The sequence below is a fragment of the Haplochromis burtoni genome, unplaced genomic scaffold (assembly GCF_018398535.1).
Source record: "Haplochromis burtoni strain Fernald_Lab_line unplaced genomic scaffold, NCSU_Asbu1 Contig_279, whole genome shotgun sequence".
Lineage (NCBI taxonomy): Eukaryota > Metazoa > Chordata > Actinopteri > Cichliformes > Cichlidae > Haplochromis > Haplochromis burtoni.
The window spans coordinates 591491-609593 of record NW_024582640.1 but is presented as its reverse complement, the minus strand read 5'-3'; the positions used below and the strand labels follow the sequence as shown (position 1 = coordinate 609593).

The window sequence follows — 18103 nt, the reverse complement described above, 5'->3', positions numbered from 1 at the left end:
CCACACCTGTTTTCACACTTTGGCTCATGTGATTAGGTAGAGGATCATCAGGGGTCCTTTTGTCCCTCTTTGGGGGGTCACTCCCACGGGGTTTAAATCTGGGACTCTCTGCCATTTGACCTTAAAACAGAAAAAGCAGATGAGAGGTGAAACGTCTTCAAGCAACTTAAAGAAGTCCAGACACTTTTCTTTGCAATCTCCTTAGACCACTTTCATTCATGTTAATCCATGTATTGTGCACGCCCATCTTCTCACAAATGACCTCCTAACAGGTTTGGGCAGCACTACATATCTCATACCATGGAAAAGATAGGATGATATTCCTGGATTAGGAAAGCTGATAAAATTTTACTTTCACATCCAAAAGTAGAACCAAATATGCATCAGCTTGAGAATGCTGAGCAAGCCAGAACGGATTTTTGAGATGAGATATCCAGACAAAGACATCCAGTAATGTGTTTTGGATATTTCAATATCATAAAAACCCAGAAGCCTAAAATACTGGAAGGATTGAGCAGGATTAAAAGCAGGATGTGGCCTGAGGATTTAGTCAGCTGTCACGTGTCCCTAAGTAGAGACACAAAATGTCTCAAGGGAGAAAAGGTGCAAGGCATCTGTCTGAATATACGTAGAATCATGCAGAGGGTGCGATGGGACGAACAACATCTGGCATCCGCAGCACGCTGCAGCACATCCAGCAGATGGAGACAGAAATGCTTTCATGGGTGGTTTTGCAGACAGAGAAGCAGCTGGAGGCTTAGCATACAGGCTCAGAGTGCTGGACTTGGGGTGAAACCCTCCGTGCATGGTCAGGAGCTTCCTGGTCCTGATGTCAGTGGCTTTTATCTCCTAGGTAATTAAGGTGCTATGGTTAATACATGGCTATGAAAAAATGTCTCCTCCACATAAAATAACGCTAAAGTATTATTGTTTTGCTCATCTAAATTCCATTTCATTTGTTGCATGGTGAACTTAACACACTAGACTTTTGCAGTTATCCAAGCTTTGTTAAGATCATAAACTCAGGAATGCTAACACTTAAACATGAAGTCATTTAGCTCAGCAAGACAAGTGAAGCATCAAAATCTTTGAAGTATTGTGTCTGAGCCACTGAGTTTGTGCATGTTTGTTCTTTTCATTTTTTTTCTTTAGACACTTTTACATTTTTTTTGTTTATTTATTTGTTTATTTGTTTATTTTCTCACTGATAAATAGGCATAAAAAGCAATCCTTGAATGCAAGGATTTCTCTTGCTAGAAGGTCTAATAAGAATCCAGGTGTCGGACCTGCATCTGCAACTGATGTCAAAGTAACATCACAGATTTTGATCCAACTTTCATTTTGGAATCGTTATTCAGTTATAACAAGACATTGAGCAGAGACCACAAGCTGAAGGGCATCCATATACTTTTAAAGAATGCAATAAATTCTAAGAATCAAGCAAATACAAAGCAAAGCAAAAATACATAAAAATACAACAATAACTGCAAATGTGTGCACATAAATAGCCATCATCAGTTTACCAGCATGCCTCCATAGGCTGTATAGGTGTATATAACAGAAACCCAGTGTCTGCTGAACTCCATGTTGATGATTTATGGCTGTCATGTGCTGATCTTTAATCCTTTTCTTAAAAGTGTCATGCTTGAAGCAGAATTAGAAATCCATCTAAATGGCCCTTGCTTTTTTCAAATAGCATGAATGATGGTAGTGACGTCTCTGTTAATGATTCATATTGGGACATGTTGACAAAAGTGATGGTATTCTTCCTCATTTGGCTCCCTCTTGCTATCTGGCACCATGTACAAGGCCCGCAGAAAGAAGTGGTACATGCAGTTATTGCATACCGTTCCCTGTGCAGACACGAGCTAGGGGCAAGGATCAAGGGAGTTAAATATACAGAAGAAACAAATGTTATCAAATAGTTCATGTTCAAAGCTATAGCAGCTCTATAACACAGCTGATTGCTTGGCTGTGGTCATTAATCATAGTCCAAGTCAATCTAAACAAAAACGCCTGGAACAAAAGTAGAGTGCAGAGTGGAGTACGACCCTCTGAAACAACCACGAGCTTTCTCAGACGGAATCTGAGAAAGTAAAAACAGACTGAACACGTCGAAGCTGATCCCAAATCAGATAAACCGTGAAAGCAGCTGTGACTTTTGTGATGGTTTGCTAAGTACTGACGCAGTTACGGTGCCATTTATTTATTAAAAAAAAGCCTCAGTAATAATAAATGTCATATGAACTTGCGCCTCAATACTGTATCACTGGCATGTCAACACCCTGACAACTGTGGTCATCCATGGGATGAGTCCAGAAGGATCCAGGGCAGGTAAACGCAGATACTCCCAAACTTTTCCTGCTATCATACAGGTAATGCATGAAAGGCATTACCTAAGGCACCAAAAAACAAAGCAGTCAGTACACATCAATGAGATTTTAGCTGTTGTGTATGTGCAAAAGCCTCCTTTTGATCTTTTACACTTTTTAAAAGTAAACACAGTTATTGTTTACCTCAGTTTATGTCCTGATCCTGTATTTATACTGAACCGTAAAACAGCTGCAGATGCCAGAGGCTCACAGGTTGGTTATAGAGGTCAAGGCAGAGGCCGGGGGATGTAATGACCATCTGGCCATATTTGGTGGATGCTTCACCTGATGGCAAAGGTGCCCTCAAAACCTCAATGCTATGTGTTCACACATGGCAGTGGCAACGTGAGTAAATCAGAGAAACACACTAATTCATACCCTCCTCATCATCATAAATAGTTAGAACTTAACGTTAACATCTAACAAATCGCCCAGTAACCCATTTAGGGTAAAGGTTAGGTTGGAATGTTCCTCTTAAATGGAACTGGTGTACCTAAATAGAGGCATGTGGTGTGAATGAGACACGGCGGGTCCAGGGATCATAGGTTTGAGCCATTTTATTCAATATTTGTCACACCACAACACACACCAGCCCCTGAGTCCCCGTGTTTTTAACCATGCGGGTGTGATTAAGGATGTTGACAAAACATTAAGACAGAAAAACTTTAAGGTCAAAATGCATGAACGAGAGTTGCTAAATCAGCAGCTTCTCAAATTATGCTGATTTAGCATGTGGGTAAAATCCAACTCAAAGTTGATGCTTACGCGTAAAATGCTGATAAAAATTACGTGTTTAAACCTTTAAAGGGATATAGAGTAGAACAAAGGAGTACTGCGGAGCAGTGGCATGTGGCTCCGTGCCCATATTTTGAATACTGCAAGTGTTCTTCATCAAATTCACTGACAAGTTGTTGACTTGGGCATTTCCTTGGATTCACATCACACTATTGTTTTAAAACCAGCTTTACAACATTTAGCATTTATTACGAGTCACTGAAACAATCCAACACTAAATATTTAGCAGCGACACAGAGATCAGCTAAATAGATATGCACAGGAAATGGAATATTAGCGGTGAAACAGAATATTTACAGTGAATAATCAAAGAGTTTACAGAAGCAAAATGTAAATATTTGACATTCTTCAATTCTTCCCCAACAGCCCACTCACTAAACCGAACTGAACTGGATAAGAAGACACAAATATGGATGACTGGTTTCATCTCAAAATCTTAATTTGATATATGCATTCAGTATAAACAGCATTGCCATATAATCATTATTAACCAAAAACAGATGCATTTTTGCTCATAAATAATGTTTTGTGTAGTTTGTGTTTCCTTCATTCTTCTAGAAGGTGAGCACTTAATATGAAGATGGTGTCAAAAATAGCATTAAATTAGGACTGTAGATAAAAGCTCTCTTCTCTTTGCATGAAACCCATAATAACAGTTTATAAAGACATTTTCTCAAGCGATAAAATTCATGTCATTGTACATAACATTGCGACATAACATTGCAGCATGGTGTTCATTTTGTAAATTATGGCCCGATTTAGAGTAGAATAAATAATAAAGTGAAGCATTAGCGTGTGGCTACCTTGTGATTCACAAGTGTCTGTCACTTAAAAAGGCTTAAAGAAACAAAGATGCACATTGTGAACTTCTCACCTCGAATGAAACCAAATGGTGACGTTATGATAACAATGTCCAGTGTTTACATATCCATATATGTATTTATAATGCTTACACCATCAGTATGTTGTAGTGTCTTGCATGTATAGAACAATAACAAGTTTCACTTCACTAAAAATGCTACATTAATACAGCAATGTGCATAAATAGTACTCGCTATGTGCACAGAAGTACTGCCAGCTGAACCCTGAAGTCCCTGAAACCCCCAAATCTACCTTATCATTAGGAAAGAGAAGAACACTTTCTTACATACACTTATCATCATAAGGGAAACTATATCTTCCAAGGTTACTGAAAAGAAATTGTTTGTAGAGTTGAGCTCTATTAGTTTCCACCAGTCAAAGAATATAATCTCACAATCAAAGTAGTTACTCAAAGGAACACAAAGCCCCCGGCTCTGATATTGAAATGCCTTTTTATCACAGCTCTTTCACTTCATCTTGGGACAAACTGAACTTTCCTCTCCGCAGGACGCATTGTGTCCCTGCTGAATTCTCTGAGGTAACCGGGAGTGGCTCCGGAGCAGAGGAAATGTGATTAAATCAACTCCTGTACTCTGGAGGACACACTGTGGGGAGAAAGTCAGTTTTAGGTGTGTCTAGACCAAGTGCGCCCCCTGCAGGGATGTTAGATGGGTGTATCTGGCTGAAGAAGAAGAGGCGTGGGATGCTGCTCTTCTTTTCAGCTCTCTGGAGATCTGGAGCCAAGATAGCGGATAGCAGCAGCAACCATACAGACAGTCGCTCCACACACTCCCCTGTGAGACACACGAAGAGAAGCCTGCATGAGTGGGAGGCTCAAACAAAAGGTGAACATTTGCATTTAGGTGTGAAAGAAACGCCATGCAGCAGATTGGTACTGCAGTAAACCAGCACGATTACTTAAAGTTAGACTACAAATAGAGTCAAATATTTACATTATAGTTTTGCAACATTTCTTTTTGACAAAGAAGGCCAGATTTCAAAAATGCATGTAGTGTGGATAAAAGCAGGCAGTATCTTTGTCAGTGCATGAGTACTAAGTGTTCTTGTGTTTCAGTGAGAATCCTTTCTCTGAGGACATCGGCTTTCTTGCAGCCAAGTCTTTGCTCATAGCAACAGAGAAAGGACTTGTCAGTAATGTCAGGATGAAAATGCTGGTGGGTGAGATTTGATAAATCAATAAAGTCTGAGAAACAGCAAAACAGCCGATGTTCATTCCATGCACAGCTACGGCATGTGATTTTTCCCTTCATGATACTGAGTCAGCACAGCAACTTTGAGGCCAGTTTCTGTCGGTTTTCTTTCCCTACTATCACTCCTCACTCTAGAACAGCAGGTCTAGCCTTGTGTAAGTTAAACTTCTAACTTCATTTTGGCTTGATTATGATGTAATATGACCTTTACCAACAGACAGACTGTATTAGGCCTAATTGGAAGTTTTGTGTGGGTCTGGGAAGTTTTGGCAAATGAAGTCCTGATCTTCTGTTTTGATTAACAGATACATTAGTCTGTGCACTGCACCTCTGTGGTTTATGGATACAGCTAAACAAGTTTTTGCTTTGTAGATCATCAAGTGATCTATTAGTTGCATGTGCTCATAGATTAGGGCCAGAATTCTTGAAGTCCAACGCAAACCTTTTGTACAGAACTGACAAAAGGAGGAAAGTACACTGTACTCCTAAAGAAAAACTCCAAAAGAGCATTTGTCTTCCCTTCAACTCTTTGTTTCTAGCCAGCAAAGCAGACTAAACCTTTTTAACACTAAGCTCATGCTCATGCCAGCCATAAACCGTTACCGACATCTGATAAACACAAATGACAAACACTTTCAGGGTACACATCAGACAGATTTTTCGCTATAAACTACGTCAGTGTCATGCTAATGATAAAAGACAAGTGAAAGAAAAACTGGAGAATTCAACAGCTCGGCCACGTTTGATGTGTTTCCGCAGTTGAAAGACTTTTGCGGGTATTTTGACAAGTCCCTGGCAATACATCAGATAAAAATTAAGATATTTCACTTTCAAGCCCAAAAAATAATGAGAACAAATTGTACCAAATTCCATGCGAGTCCATTTATTAGACAGTTCATCTAAAATGCGAATCTCATAGTAGCACTACACGAAATCCTGCTGGCCTTGGTAATCACCAGTGTCTACTCCAGTGATTCTCTGGGAACCATGAATGTCTATGAACAGTGAAACTGGGGGTAACTGAAGAAACATAGCGGGATAAATATATTTAATTTTTACAGAAAGATGGCTCTGAACGTCAGCGTATGTAAGGAAGTTTTATTTTCATGGTATGTACCGTTAAGGCCTTATCTCTTTTCTCTTATGAGAGAATAGTTGCCTTGTTTCACAAACAGCCTACATGCTGGGACTTGTTTTCATAAGAATTTTTGGCACCCTTCTAGCTCATGCTCTGCGGTATTGACAGCCACTGACAGCCCACTCCACCTCCATTAAAGCCAACATTACCAACCACCTCCTTCTCTCCGATGGCAGCGCTCCAGCATCTGCCTTGCTGGCCTTCAACCACTCCCACCATATCTCTCCTTTTCTTCACTGTCCCAGAAAGGACAGGCTGGCCTTATCCCACATCAAACTGAACATTTGTTGTTTGCATGGGAAACAGCTGTTTCATATTAGCTGAGCACTGATCAGTGACGGCGACCTGATGTCTATCAGGAGTCTGTGTTCACACATCCAGGTGGATGAGTGCTCAGAGTGGACAAACACAGCAGTGAGGCAGTAGGTGGGTGCCGGAGCAATTCAGTACTTAGTTGTTTATTCATTTGTTTGTTCATAGCAGTTATGCACGCTTATTTATTTAATAATTAACAAATATCTAATGTTACCGCACAGATTAACAATGTTGTTTGCGTTGCTCAAGTAATAACTGGTGTCATTACGATAGCACGTAGTGACGTTGGATCTATTTCTCCTGTGTGCTGTTATTGTGATTCATCACTTATATACCTCAATCTCCTCAGCTACAGTCAGAATTATGCAAAGGCCCAGCAGCTCTGTGTAATTGAGCTGGGGACACAATGCGCTGCATTGGGAAGCAATCAGTCACATTCTGTTTATCATGACATCAACTACAGCTGCAGGGATAGATTCTTTCATTTGAATGAAAGACTTTATAATCGCTAACAGTTAGAGTAAAGTTTAACTTGTCTTCCAGACTGAACATGGAAGAGCCCTGTGGTAAACGGCTCTATCATTTATTCACTGAGAAAACTGTGACAAAAGCTTTAATCACATCAGTGTCCAACACTGAATTTAAACAGAATATGCCTACATCCTGTTGAATACGGCCAAAAGAAGAAGTGAGGGAAACATTGAAACCTGCTTATACAACAAGACAGACCCACATATGTTTTGCAGAACAGCTAAGTTTTATTAATACATCTGTGAAGGTTCTCAGTCATCCAGGTCATCGTAGTCAAAGGAGCTTGCAAAGAAAAGCGTCTGGACTTCTTTAAGTTGCTTGAAGACGTTTCACCTCTCATCCGAGAAGCTTCTTCAGTTCTAAGGTCAAATGGTGGGGAGTCCCAGATATAAACCTAGTGGGAGTAACCCCCACAGAGGGACAAAAGGACCCCCTGATGATCCTCTAATCGCCTGAGCCAAGGTGTGAAACTGGGTGTGGGTCCCAATCAGCCAGAGTTTCGGGTGAGTTCATTGTGAAACCTGGCCCCACCTTATCATGCGAATTCCTGAGGTCAGATGGCCCAGGATGTGAGTGGGCGTTAAGGCGTCTGGGAAGGGATCTCAAAACTGGATTATAGATGGCAGAGAGTTGGTGTCGTAAACCACCGCCTCTGTTCAAAGATGGTCGCTCACAGTGGACATAGATGGCTTCTTTCACTCCTCTTTCAAACCATCTGTCCTCTCTGTCCAAAATGTGAACATTGGCATCCTCGAAAGAGTGTCCTTTATCCTTAAGATGCAGATGGACTGCTGAGTCTTGTCCTGTGGAGGTGGCTCTTCTGTGTTGTGCCATGCGCTTGTGAAGTGGCTGTTTGGTCTCTCCAATGTAGAGGTCTGGGCATTCCTCGCTGCACTGTACAGCATACACCACATTGTTAAGTCTGTGTTTTGGGTTTTGTCTTTCGGGTGAACCAGTTTTTGTCTGAGCGTGTTGCTGGGTCTGAAATACACCGGGATGTCGTGCTTGGAGAAAACTCTCCTGAGTTTTTCTGATACACCGGCTACATAGGGGATGACAATGTTGTTGCGTCTGTCTTCTTATCCTCCCTCGCTGGTGTCTGATCTTCTTTTCTGTGCCTCTTTGCTGACTTTAAGAACGCCCATTTAGGATAGCCGCACGTTTTGAGTGCTTCCTTTACATGTGTGTGTTCCTTCTTTTTTCCTTCAGGCTTAGAGGGAACATGTTCTGCCCGGTGGTGTAGGGTCCTAATTACTCCAAGTTTGTGTTCCAGAGGGTGATGGGAGTCAAAAGGAGGTACTGGTCCGTGTGTGTGGGCTTCCGGTAAACTTCGATGTTGAGGTTGCCGTTCTCTTCAATGTGCACAGCGCAGTCCAGGAAAGGCAAACAGTTGTCCTTTGTGTCTTCCCTGGTGAACTTGATGTTTTTATCCACAGCGTTAATGTGCGCAGTGAAGGATTCCACTTCTTGTGTCTTGATTTTGACCCAGGTGTCGTCTACATATCTGTACCAGTGGCTGGGTACTCTTCCTTTGAAAGAGCCAAGAGCCTTCCTTTCCACTTTTATTAATACAGTCTTAATGAAGTTAATAACAGATGCTTGTGTATAGCAGTGATCCCTTAGCTTTGAGACATTTTTTGCTGACAGCACGCATCGAATAATACTGTGAGTATCAAAAACTAAAAATAAAATTGTGGTTTTTTTGGCTTGAACTGGTGGTAAGAAAAAATGATAAGCTAGCTAGCATTTAATCACAAACCTCGCTAAAACTCGTGTAAAGCAGCTCCCCAGCTTCAGATAGTAGTTTCGAATATTATCACCAGTGAAGCACATGGGAAAATATATTTTGGAAGACATGGTGTTAGTCTTTTTAGGGGAATTTAAAAAACTTGTAGTGTCCAGGACAAGGAGACATGTAGCCTTTCTATGTGATTGTTAGCCTTATTAGCATTAGCAAAATGTTACTTTTCATTAACTAACCATTTGTGTTTACTAAGCAGCAACCTCTGGAGCTCTGGACTCACTAAAATGTGAGTATCTAGTATTTTATCTGTATCTTAGCAGTAAATAGTTACTGTCTCTTTGAAACCAAAGCTTGCTAGCACTGAGTTATAACTTTAGCTTAGCACTTCATCTTGTCAGTCAAAGACGGTCATTTCTACCTCAAAAAAAGAAAGAAAAAACATTTGCCACCACTCCATTGTCCATTAAAAATAGATTTGGATAGGATTTAAGCCCAAACACTGGAAGAAATAAGAACTTGAATCAAATAATTACAAAACTGCTACAAAGACCCACCTTGGAACTTTACAGTCTAAGGCACAATTTCTCTAGCGCCTTAGGCTATAAAGTTCCAAATTTGAGACTGACTGGAAGACATGAACTAAAATATCTATTTGTGCATATTTCTTTAGGTTGTATTATGTAAGTGTTATGTGAGTGTTACTGGAGGTTTACTTATTTCAAATATACATATACTGAGATTTTTTTTGTCATTAATGTTTAATTTTATTATTAATTCTATTATTAATGTTTTGGTGAGGCTCAGAGAAGCTAGCTGCCCCTACCAACATAGCAAAATTCGTATGGGCCGGATCTGGCCCACACAATGTGCTTACACATGGCCCACATACCGCAAAGAATGATGGCCCTTTGGCGGCCCAGACCTGGTTTACCAGAGGTGGCCCACACGTGGGCCAGCACAAGGCCAGTTGCAGACACACTGGTGGTCCTGTGCTGGCCCATGTGTGGATTACCTCTGGCAAACCTGATCTGGGCCACCAAAGGGCCATCATTCATTGCGGTATCTGGGCCATGTGTAAGTTGTGTGCAGCCACGGGCCAGTTGCAGACATACTGCTAGCCTTGTGCTGGCCCAGAACAGTTTCAGCTCTGGCCTCAGATGTCAGCCTAATGTTTACCCTAATCAAGCCATCTAATAACAACATGTGCCAGAACATAATAGTGCAAAAGCAACACAAGGAAACTCTATTCAGACAGTAAGTGGACTGACTCTTACGCAGAGCTTTTCTACTCTCCTGGATTACTTAAAGTGCTCAATACAACATTCACCCACTTTCTCTAAACTGAGTGCTTTCTAACTAGATTCATACACATTCACACTCTTGACATGCAGACTGGAGGAGCCAGGGATCGAACCATTAACCTTCCAATCAGTAGGCAACCTGCTCTACCACCTGAGCTACAGCCACCAACTAGCAAAGATGAGTAAACCGTCACTAGGTTTTTGATAAAGTGTACACTCACAAACCTGTCCAACCTGCATTTGAAACGTTGGCTACCATAGCAGTATAGTATTGCAACATGGCATTTGGGTCTTCTAACTAAAATAGGAAAATAGGAACATAAATAGTGCCATCATTGCCAGACCTACCCCACATCTGGTTGACATAACACCCTGCCATAACACTGATCAGTCAGAAGTGCCAGCTTGATGCCAGATCTGGGTCAGACCTGCTTGCTATGTGGGTAGTGGGATTAGAGATGCTTAGACCTCACAGGTTTTATTTTAAAATCTCATGTGAATCTCATGTGATTTGAGTGTGGTACATCTTAGAATTTCATCAGGAAACTATTTTATTGGTTTGTTTTTGTTTTTTTCTTTTAAAAAAAGGCAACAGTTATGCTGTTTTCTAGTACCTTTATGCCATATCGCTGCCTGACAGACGCCCTCATGGCAAGAGAGGCTGGTGGTACACAGCCTATACAGTCCAGCAGAGGTAGGCAGGGGCAAGCTCCCACTGCACTGGTCACTTTACAGGTAAAGACTGGGAGGCAGCACAGGGCAAAACAGCCTGCATAGATTACATAAATCCACTATATTAAATCACTGACAGGTAATAAGAGTTCAATCCAACTATCAGTCAATCACTGGGGATCAGCAAAGACAATGTAATAATTTAATATACTTACAGTCGCCCATGTCTTTGTAGCACTCACACAGACCAGTGCTCCATTGCCCTTCCTCTTGAACCGTGCTCTGTGGCTGAACCTGTACCACCTGTCGCAACATTATTGAACTATTCAAAAGAAAAGTGGATTAACATTAGAAGATAAAAGATAAGAAGAGAACTATATTATAATTGCAAATAAATTCCTTGACGATGCTCATTACATGATGAAGTTTAGTCCATCTATCCATTTTCTGTTGCTTATTCAAGTTTGGGTCAGAGCAGAGATACCCTGATATTTCCTCTCCCAAGATCATCTGTGGGGACACTGAAGAAGCATTCCCATGCCAACCAAGAGATTTAATCTTGCCAGCGTCGTGGAGAGATACTATCCTGAATCTGCCCTCTATCCTTCTCCTGGTAGCACATGGTAGGAAACACCTCACCTAGGAGGCATCAAGGAGTCACCCTGATCAGATGCACTAATTACCTCAATTGGCTCCTTTCAGTGTGAAGGAGTACTGGCTCTACTCTAAGCCCCTCCCATATGACCAAGCTACAAAGGGTGATTGGACTGCATTGCTCCTTCTGAACATGAGGTTCAATTCATCCCCCTTTGTCCCGGACCACTGCAGAAGGTGTGTAAGTGGGATTGAAGAGATCATTCTTTCTACCACCAAATTATACTCTCTAATTTGAGGTTAGCTGTCCTTGCCCACTCTATGCAGTGTGAGGAGGAAGTCACTACCCCTTCCTCTTTCATCTGATGATTAGCTAGAAATACCTTGAAGTTGACCAAGTCTTTGCTTTAGCTACTGCCAGGGTTATATTGTCAACTGCCTCCAGAGTCCCACGCTTCACAGGACTCCTTCTTCATCTTAGCTGCTACCTTCACCTCTGTGGTCTATCTGGTTTGGGGTTTTACTGCCACTCAGGCATCAACTACCTTGGAGCCACAGCTCCATAAATCAGCTTTGGCAACAGAGGTGCACGATATGAGGGACTCATTGTGGACCCTTGGAATGCTCTCAAAGCTTTACCAAAGCTGGGATTTGAAGATCCTGTGGAGCAGGTTTTTCCCAGACACTCCTTAAGAGCCTTTACTGTACATAAAGTAAACCAGGTTTCTCCAGCATCTCACACTGCCGCCTGATCCAACTCAACACCAGGTGGCAATCAGCTGATGCCTCTGTTTCTCTCTTTACCAAAATGTCTAAGACATGTGGTCACAGGTTTAATGATAAGATTACAAAATCAATCCTCAAACTGTGTCTTAGGGCATCCTGGTGCCAAGTGCACATATGGACAGTCTTATGCTCAAATACAGTGTTTGTAATTGACACACTGTGGTTAGCACAGAAGTGCAACAAGAAAACACCACGTGAATTCAGATCACTCAGGTCTTCCCTCCTAATCACACCGTCATTGTCCATGTGAGCACTGAAGCAGTCCAGCTGAACAATAGTGTCCCCATCATGCGTACCTTCAAACATATTGCCCAGGGACTCCAAGAAGGTTGAGTACAAACATGATATGGCACATGAGCACAAATGACAGTCAGGACCTGTTCCAGGATCCAGGTCCAAGGCACACAGAAGCAATTCTCTAATCCAGTGGGGGGGAAAAACCCAATCTGCAGGTACCAAACTGGACAAATACAAGTCTACCCACTCCTGCTCACCACCTCTTCTACCAGAAGTCATATTTCATACTCCTAAAGCCAGATTTAACCAGAAACCAGGCTCAGGGTCACCAGGATTTCCACCCCGACCCCTGCCTGATCCACAAAGTATAAAACCCCTGAGTCGGGAGGTCACCACAGAAATGAGACATTCCCTCATTCAAAAATGAAATTATATTATCAATAGCTTAGGAATTAGGAAAATAAACACCTGTGAACATTTTTGCAGTTATTGTAGCAATGAGTTATTTTTTACTTTGTTTATTTCTGCCCCAGCATAAACCACGCAGATTAACTTCTCTACACAGCAGCAAAAAAAACCCCAAACAAACAAAAACCAGGTACAGATGTACAAACTAGCAAACTTTTTGTTTGTGACCTCAGGAGCAAGCTGTCGCTCACTCATTAAAGTATTAAACACTGCTGTCTTCTAACATAAGCTGTTATTTAGCTTTATCTCTTCAGCCACATTTCAGTCCCCGAGGAGATAAAATATTCCACTAGAACTCTGTTACAGGAGCAGACCGGGTTACAGGCAGCCTTCCGTCTGAGGAATAATTCACATCGCTGTTGCAGAGAGTGTGGAAATGTTCAACCAGACATGATAGAATAGATGACTCACCTTATCCAAACCGTTGTAAGCCAAGTTTTCTGCTCTACTCTTTTTCACTTTTTCTTTCTTTTACTCTTCCCTATTTTACTTACATATCTGAATGCTGCTCATAAGTCACCACCTGACTGTAATGTTTTGGTGTAAATATGGGTGAAACGAGACAAACAGGCCTTTTTGTTCTCATAACAGTTTGCCTTGCTGACCTGCAGTGTGCTGAGTCCAGTGAGAGGTTGGTTAAAGTGTAAAAAGTAGTTTAGACATGAAAATTTGTAGGAAGCTGTGTAAAATAAAACGATTGCATAACTCAACACCTCTAATTTAGAAAATTAGTAGTTTGGAATTTCACCATCCGAACAGGGTTTCCAGTGATTCTTCTTGGTAAACCATTTCACCACAAACAATGTCTCCACTATGATATCTGATTTCTCATTTCTTGTTGAAGTGTGCAAAACAGATAACAGGAAAGGCCCATTCACTAACACTTACCCTTATCACACAGAACCTGTTCTTCTCTTGCGTCAGGGCTAAAGCTGAGACGAATGATCATAAAAGAGATTAAAAGAGGTGACATTCCTCGTAGGCAGTAAATAGGTGGGTATGAAAAATATAAGAAAATGGAGATTATTGACAGCACAACTGACAAGAAATAGCTAGAAAAGAAGAGAGGGGGATGGTGAGAAAGACATTAATATTTTCATAGAAGATAGAAAGCACTAAAAATAACTCTGTTGTAATACTGTACTTAATATTTCACAGGCCCACAGAGTAATGTTCTCATTTCACAACCAAAACGCAATAGTTGTGAAATAAAGCAAAGCTAGACTTTGTCATTTTGGGAAACACCTATTTTCTTAGTTTAAACTTAGAAAGCAAAATTCCAGTAAAATCCCCAATTTCATGGTGTTTATATCAAATTCTGACTCTACCATCTAAATGTCACAGCAAAAACTGTCCAATGCAGTTGAACAAACGCAACAAAATTTTTAGCATGAACAGAAAAGGGGAGGAGAGGCACAACAGGGTTTTACAGCCATCTGTAAAACATGGTTGTCATGGTTTGGAGCTGCATTTTAGACAGTGGTGTTGGTGCTATTCAAAATTGACAGAATTATAAACATTGAAATTTACTGTCAGTCTTTAATCTAACATGCAAGAGCATCTAGACAGTCTTGATGCATGCTCAATCATCTAAGTAAGTAAATCCCAAAAGGTTGATTCTGTTCATCTGGACGTAGCGTTTTCAGTGGGAGAAACGTTTCTTAAATGATCCAATTGACTTCTTCAGTCTCAGCTGACTGCAGGTTTCCCCAACCTCATAAACAATTCATTTGATGCTACATCCAGATGAACAGAATCAACCTTTTGGGGCCATCTGGAAAGAAACTGATTGATAATTTGCAACATGATTATGATCTAATCCAGTCAAAGCCTACCTGGACAGAAAGAAACACACAATGGAAGACTATCAGTCATGAATTGGCCTCTCCAGAGCTTGGACCTCAACATTACTGAAACAATGTGGGATCATCTTGACAGAGAATGGAACAAAAGGCAGCAAACATCCAAAGAAGAGCTTTGGATGTCCTTCAAGAAGCCTGAGAACTATTCCTGAAGACTACTTAAAGAAATTACAAGAAAGCTGCCCAACAAAGTTCAGTCTGTGTTGAAGGATAAAACCGGCCATACCAAATTCTGACTTTCAAGCTCATTAGAATTGTCATCTGGTTTTGACTCATTTAGTTTTGTATATTGTACACAAGTATATATTGTGTTCCCACCTATGTTTGAACATATTTCAACTGACTATGACTATTTCCTCTTTTCCTTGAAAAATGTAAAGAAATGAGAGGAGCCTCAAACCTTTTGCATAGTCGTCTCTTTAAAAATATACAACCTGACTATTAACAGTATGAACTGACAAGAAGAAACAAGATGAGAACTGAAAAGGGGGACAGGCTGGAATAATTCTATATCCTGTTATAAAAAAGTATAAAGCTCCTTGAGACAACTTTGTGGCGCTATAGAAATAAAATAACTGAACTGAATAATTAGAAAAATGAAAAAGAATGCAGTGTGGAGACAAAAAGGCATAATTCTATGTAACAGTGGCGATTGTTTCATCCGCGGTGAGACATAACCACAGTTTCATAACCATCACATGGCTTCAAAGCTATGCGTGCTAATGACATCAGGGAAAATCCTTCCCTTTTCCTTTAACTTTAATGTAATTTTGAATGGAAGAACTGAAACTGATCTCATTTTTTGTAAATATACGATGGAACCAAAAAAATAATATAATAATACATACAACAATATGAACACAAAACCCTGATGAAGATCTGTTTTTTATTTACAGCAGTAGAAAATTCACAAACATATAAAAAGATTAATATCATAGTAAATGTGATTTTATATCAAGTTCGTTTATAATTCCACTGATTTATGTCAGAGCGGTGTGGCAGCTCCCCCAAACACACTTCTGTGGCAGAATCGCAGAAGGTCTGGACGCTCTACAAAAGACAAAAATTAAACAACACCAACTTAAATATCTTTACTGAACATTATTACAGGAAACATGAACCTCAAACAAACATGACTGCATTTCACTTACTGCCTTGTTTTCCTGAGCTGCAGAGGCATTTGTTCAGAGCCTGTTTCTCTTTGCTGTCTGTGGGTAGGAGTGGTTGGGGACACCTAAGTTTGCCCCTGAAAGACTCTGCAAGAGAGAATAGAGGTGGTCACTGAAACCATTTCACTTCAGTCATTGCCAATTAACCAACTTTATGTGGCATCATGGTAACGTTTACAACGGCACAGATTTGCAGTCGATCTTTTCAAGATAGGACACACTTCAATGTAGCATCATAGCAGCCCTAAGGACTGTAATGTTGGTGTTTGTGTGTTTTGTTGCAGTTACAACTGCAACAATGACATTACCAAACAAAACTGTAATGGGTTTTGTAAAAGCGCTATACAAATACAGGCCATACAGGCCAAAACTGCTGGTAACTTACTTGTGCATCTGCATCTGAGAATCTGAGCAGCAGACTCTGCCCTCAGTGAAAAAGAAAAGCAAACAAGTGAGAAATCATTTATACGAACGTAAAACATTATCCATCAACCCCGTGTAACATTTCCTCTCAAACTCACGGGCAGTGGTGCACAATAGTTTACATTTAAAATGAGTCAGTTAGTTATCGTCCCGTTGGTGAGTAAAACAGCAACATAACCATCCATGCATATAAAGTTCAAAACTAATGATCCTCGTATGTACCTGTGCTATCACACAGGCTGCTGACCAGAATGATGAGCAGCAGCGTCATCCCTGTGATCCTGGACATGGTGGCGAAGGTTCGTCTGTTCCGTCTGACGTGTTCAGATTCTTCTGCAGAAGAAGAGGATCTGAGTTTTATACCCCCGCAGTGAGTCCACGCTGACACGGTGTGAGGAGCTTGAACTTACAGATCAGTCCTGACATGTTTAAAGGGGATGTTTTCTTGTTTGTTTGTTCAGATGCTATCTCAGCTCTGCATGGATTCATCTGTAAAATCTTAGAACTTATCCAAATCGTTGGAAAACTGAGTGCTGGCAACAATTTTTGCACGGTGGCATCACTGAGGTGTAAATTTAAAACCAGGCTTCATCAGAGAGAGACTCAATGGATCCTGAACAGATGTGTGTAGGAGAGTTTAGTGTAAGACCCACTAGACCCAAAGAATCATTTGGTAGTACATTCTAAATGATAATGAGATGATAATGAGCCAGACATGTTGTTGCACTGGACTGTTTATTGGTTAATTTATTTGTTAGATGTGATTGGACACTCCATACATGGAGTTTTAATGTTTTAATGCTCTGGATATGACCCCTTCTTTTTTGTTTAGCTGGAAAAAACTACATGAAATTGTTGCCAAGATGGCTACCGCCAAGTGGACTTGCTTCTACAAGCCTTTGATGAACATTAGAGACAAAATGGTGCTTTGCCTGCAGAGTTCTGCTACAAATCTGAAATCAGATAGATCGTATTGTTTGGAAAAACAAGCCTCTGTGTTCCCATGACTGCTATCACTGCTGACCTGCAGGATTTGGAGTTCACAGATAAAACTCTAAAAGGACTTATAACCCACAGGTTTTACTTCACTATTCAGTGACAGAGAGTGTGCCTGTGTTGACACAATGGGCTAATGTCATTTGTTTTCATTAGTGCTTTCAACTCAAGGAAATAATGACTATTAAAGTTTGAAAGTTACACAAAATGATTTGCAAAGGCAGGTCCTATTGTCCACATATGCAGCGCTGGTGTGCTGATATCTGAATTTCTCTTTGTCTTGGCAGATAAAGTTGTGAATCGATGCCTCCATCAAACAAAGGTTTTGTCTACTTCTTCAGGGGCCACAGCTAACAGAAATCAGCTCGAGTAGCATTAAAAATACTGCAGCCTGAAAATATATTATGTCTGCTCAGAAATGTAGGACCTGATTATTAACAGTAACTGACAATAAGACAAGAACAGGACGTGTGAGGCTAACATGTGAAAAGTGATTCTGTGTCTTGATTTTGTTGTTTTATTGTTGTTTTCAGTTGAAGGCATAAAAAAATAAACCTTTAAAAAAAAAAAGAAGATGAACGTTATCATCAGTTTATATATCAGTGGACATTCCTGCCTGTGTGGTGAG

The 18103-nt window shown here is 40.7% G+C and overlaps 1 long non-coding RNA gene across 1 annotated transcript; it reads right to left on the bottom strand.

Annotated features, from left to right (window-relative positions):
• Nucleotides 1-107: 107 nt before the first annotated feature.
• On the bottom strand, nucleotides 108-14689 carry LOC106633596. Its single transcript, XR_006055308.1, has 3 exons — nucleotides 11156-14689; nucleotides 10883-11037; nucleotides 108-1853 (listed from the first exon to the last, which is right to left on the bottom strand). It is a non-coding gene; the product is annotated as a cornifelin homolog B (long non-coding RNA).
• Between the last annotated feature and the right edge of the window lie 3414 nt (nucleotides 14690-18103).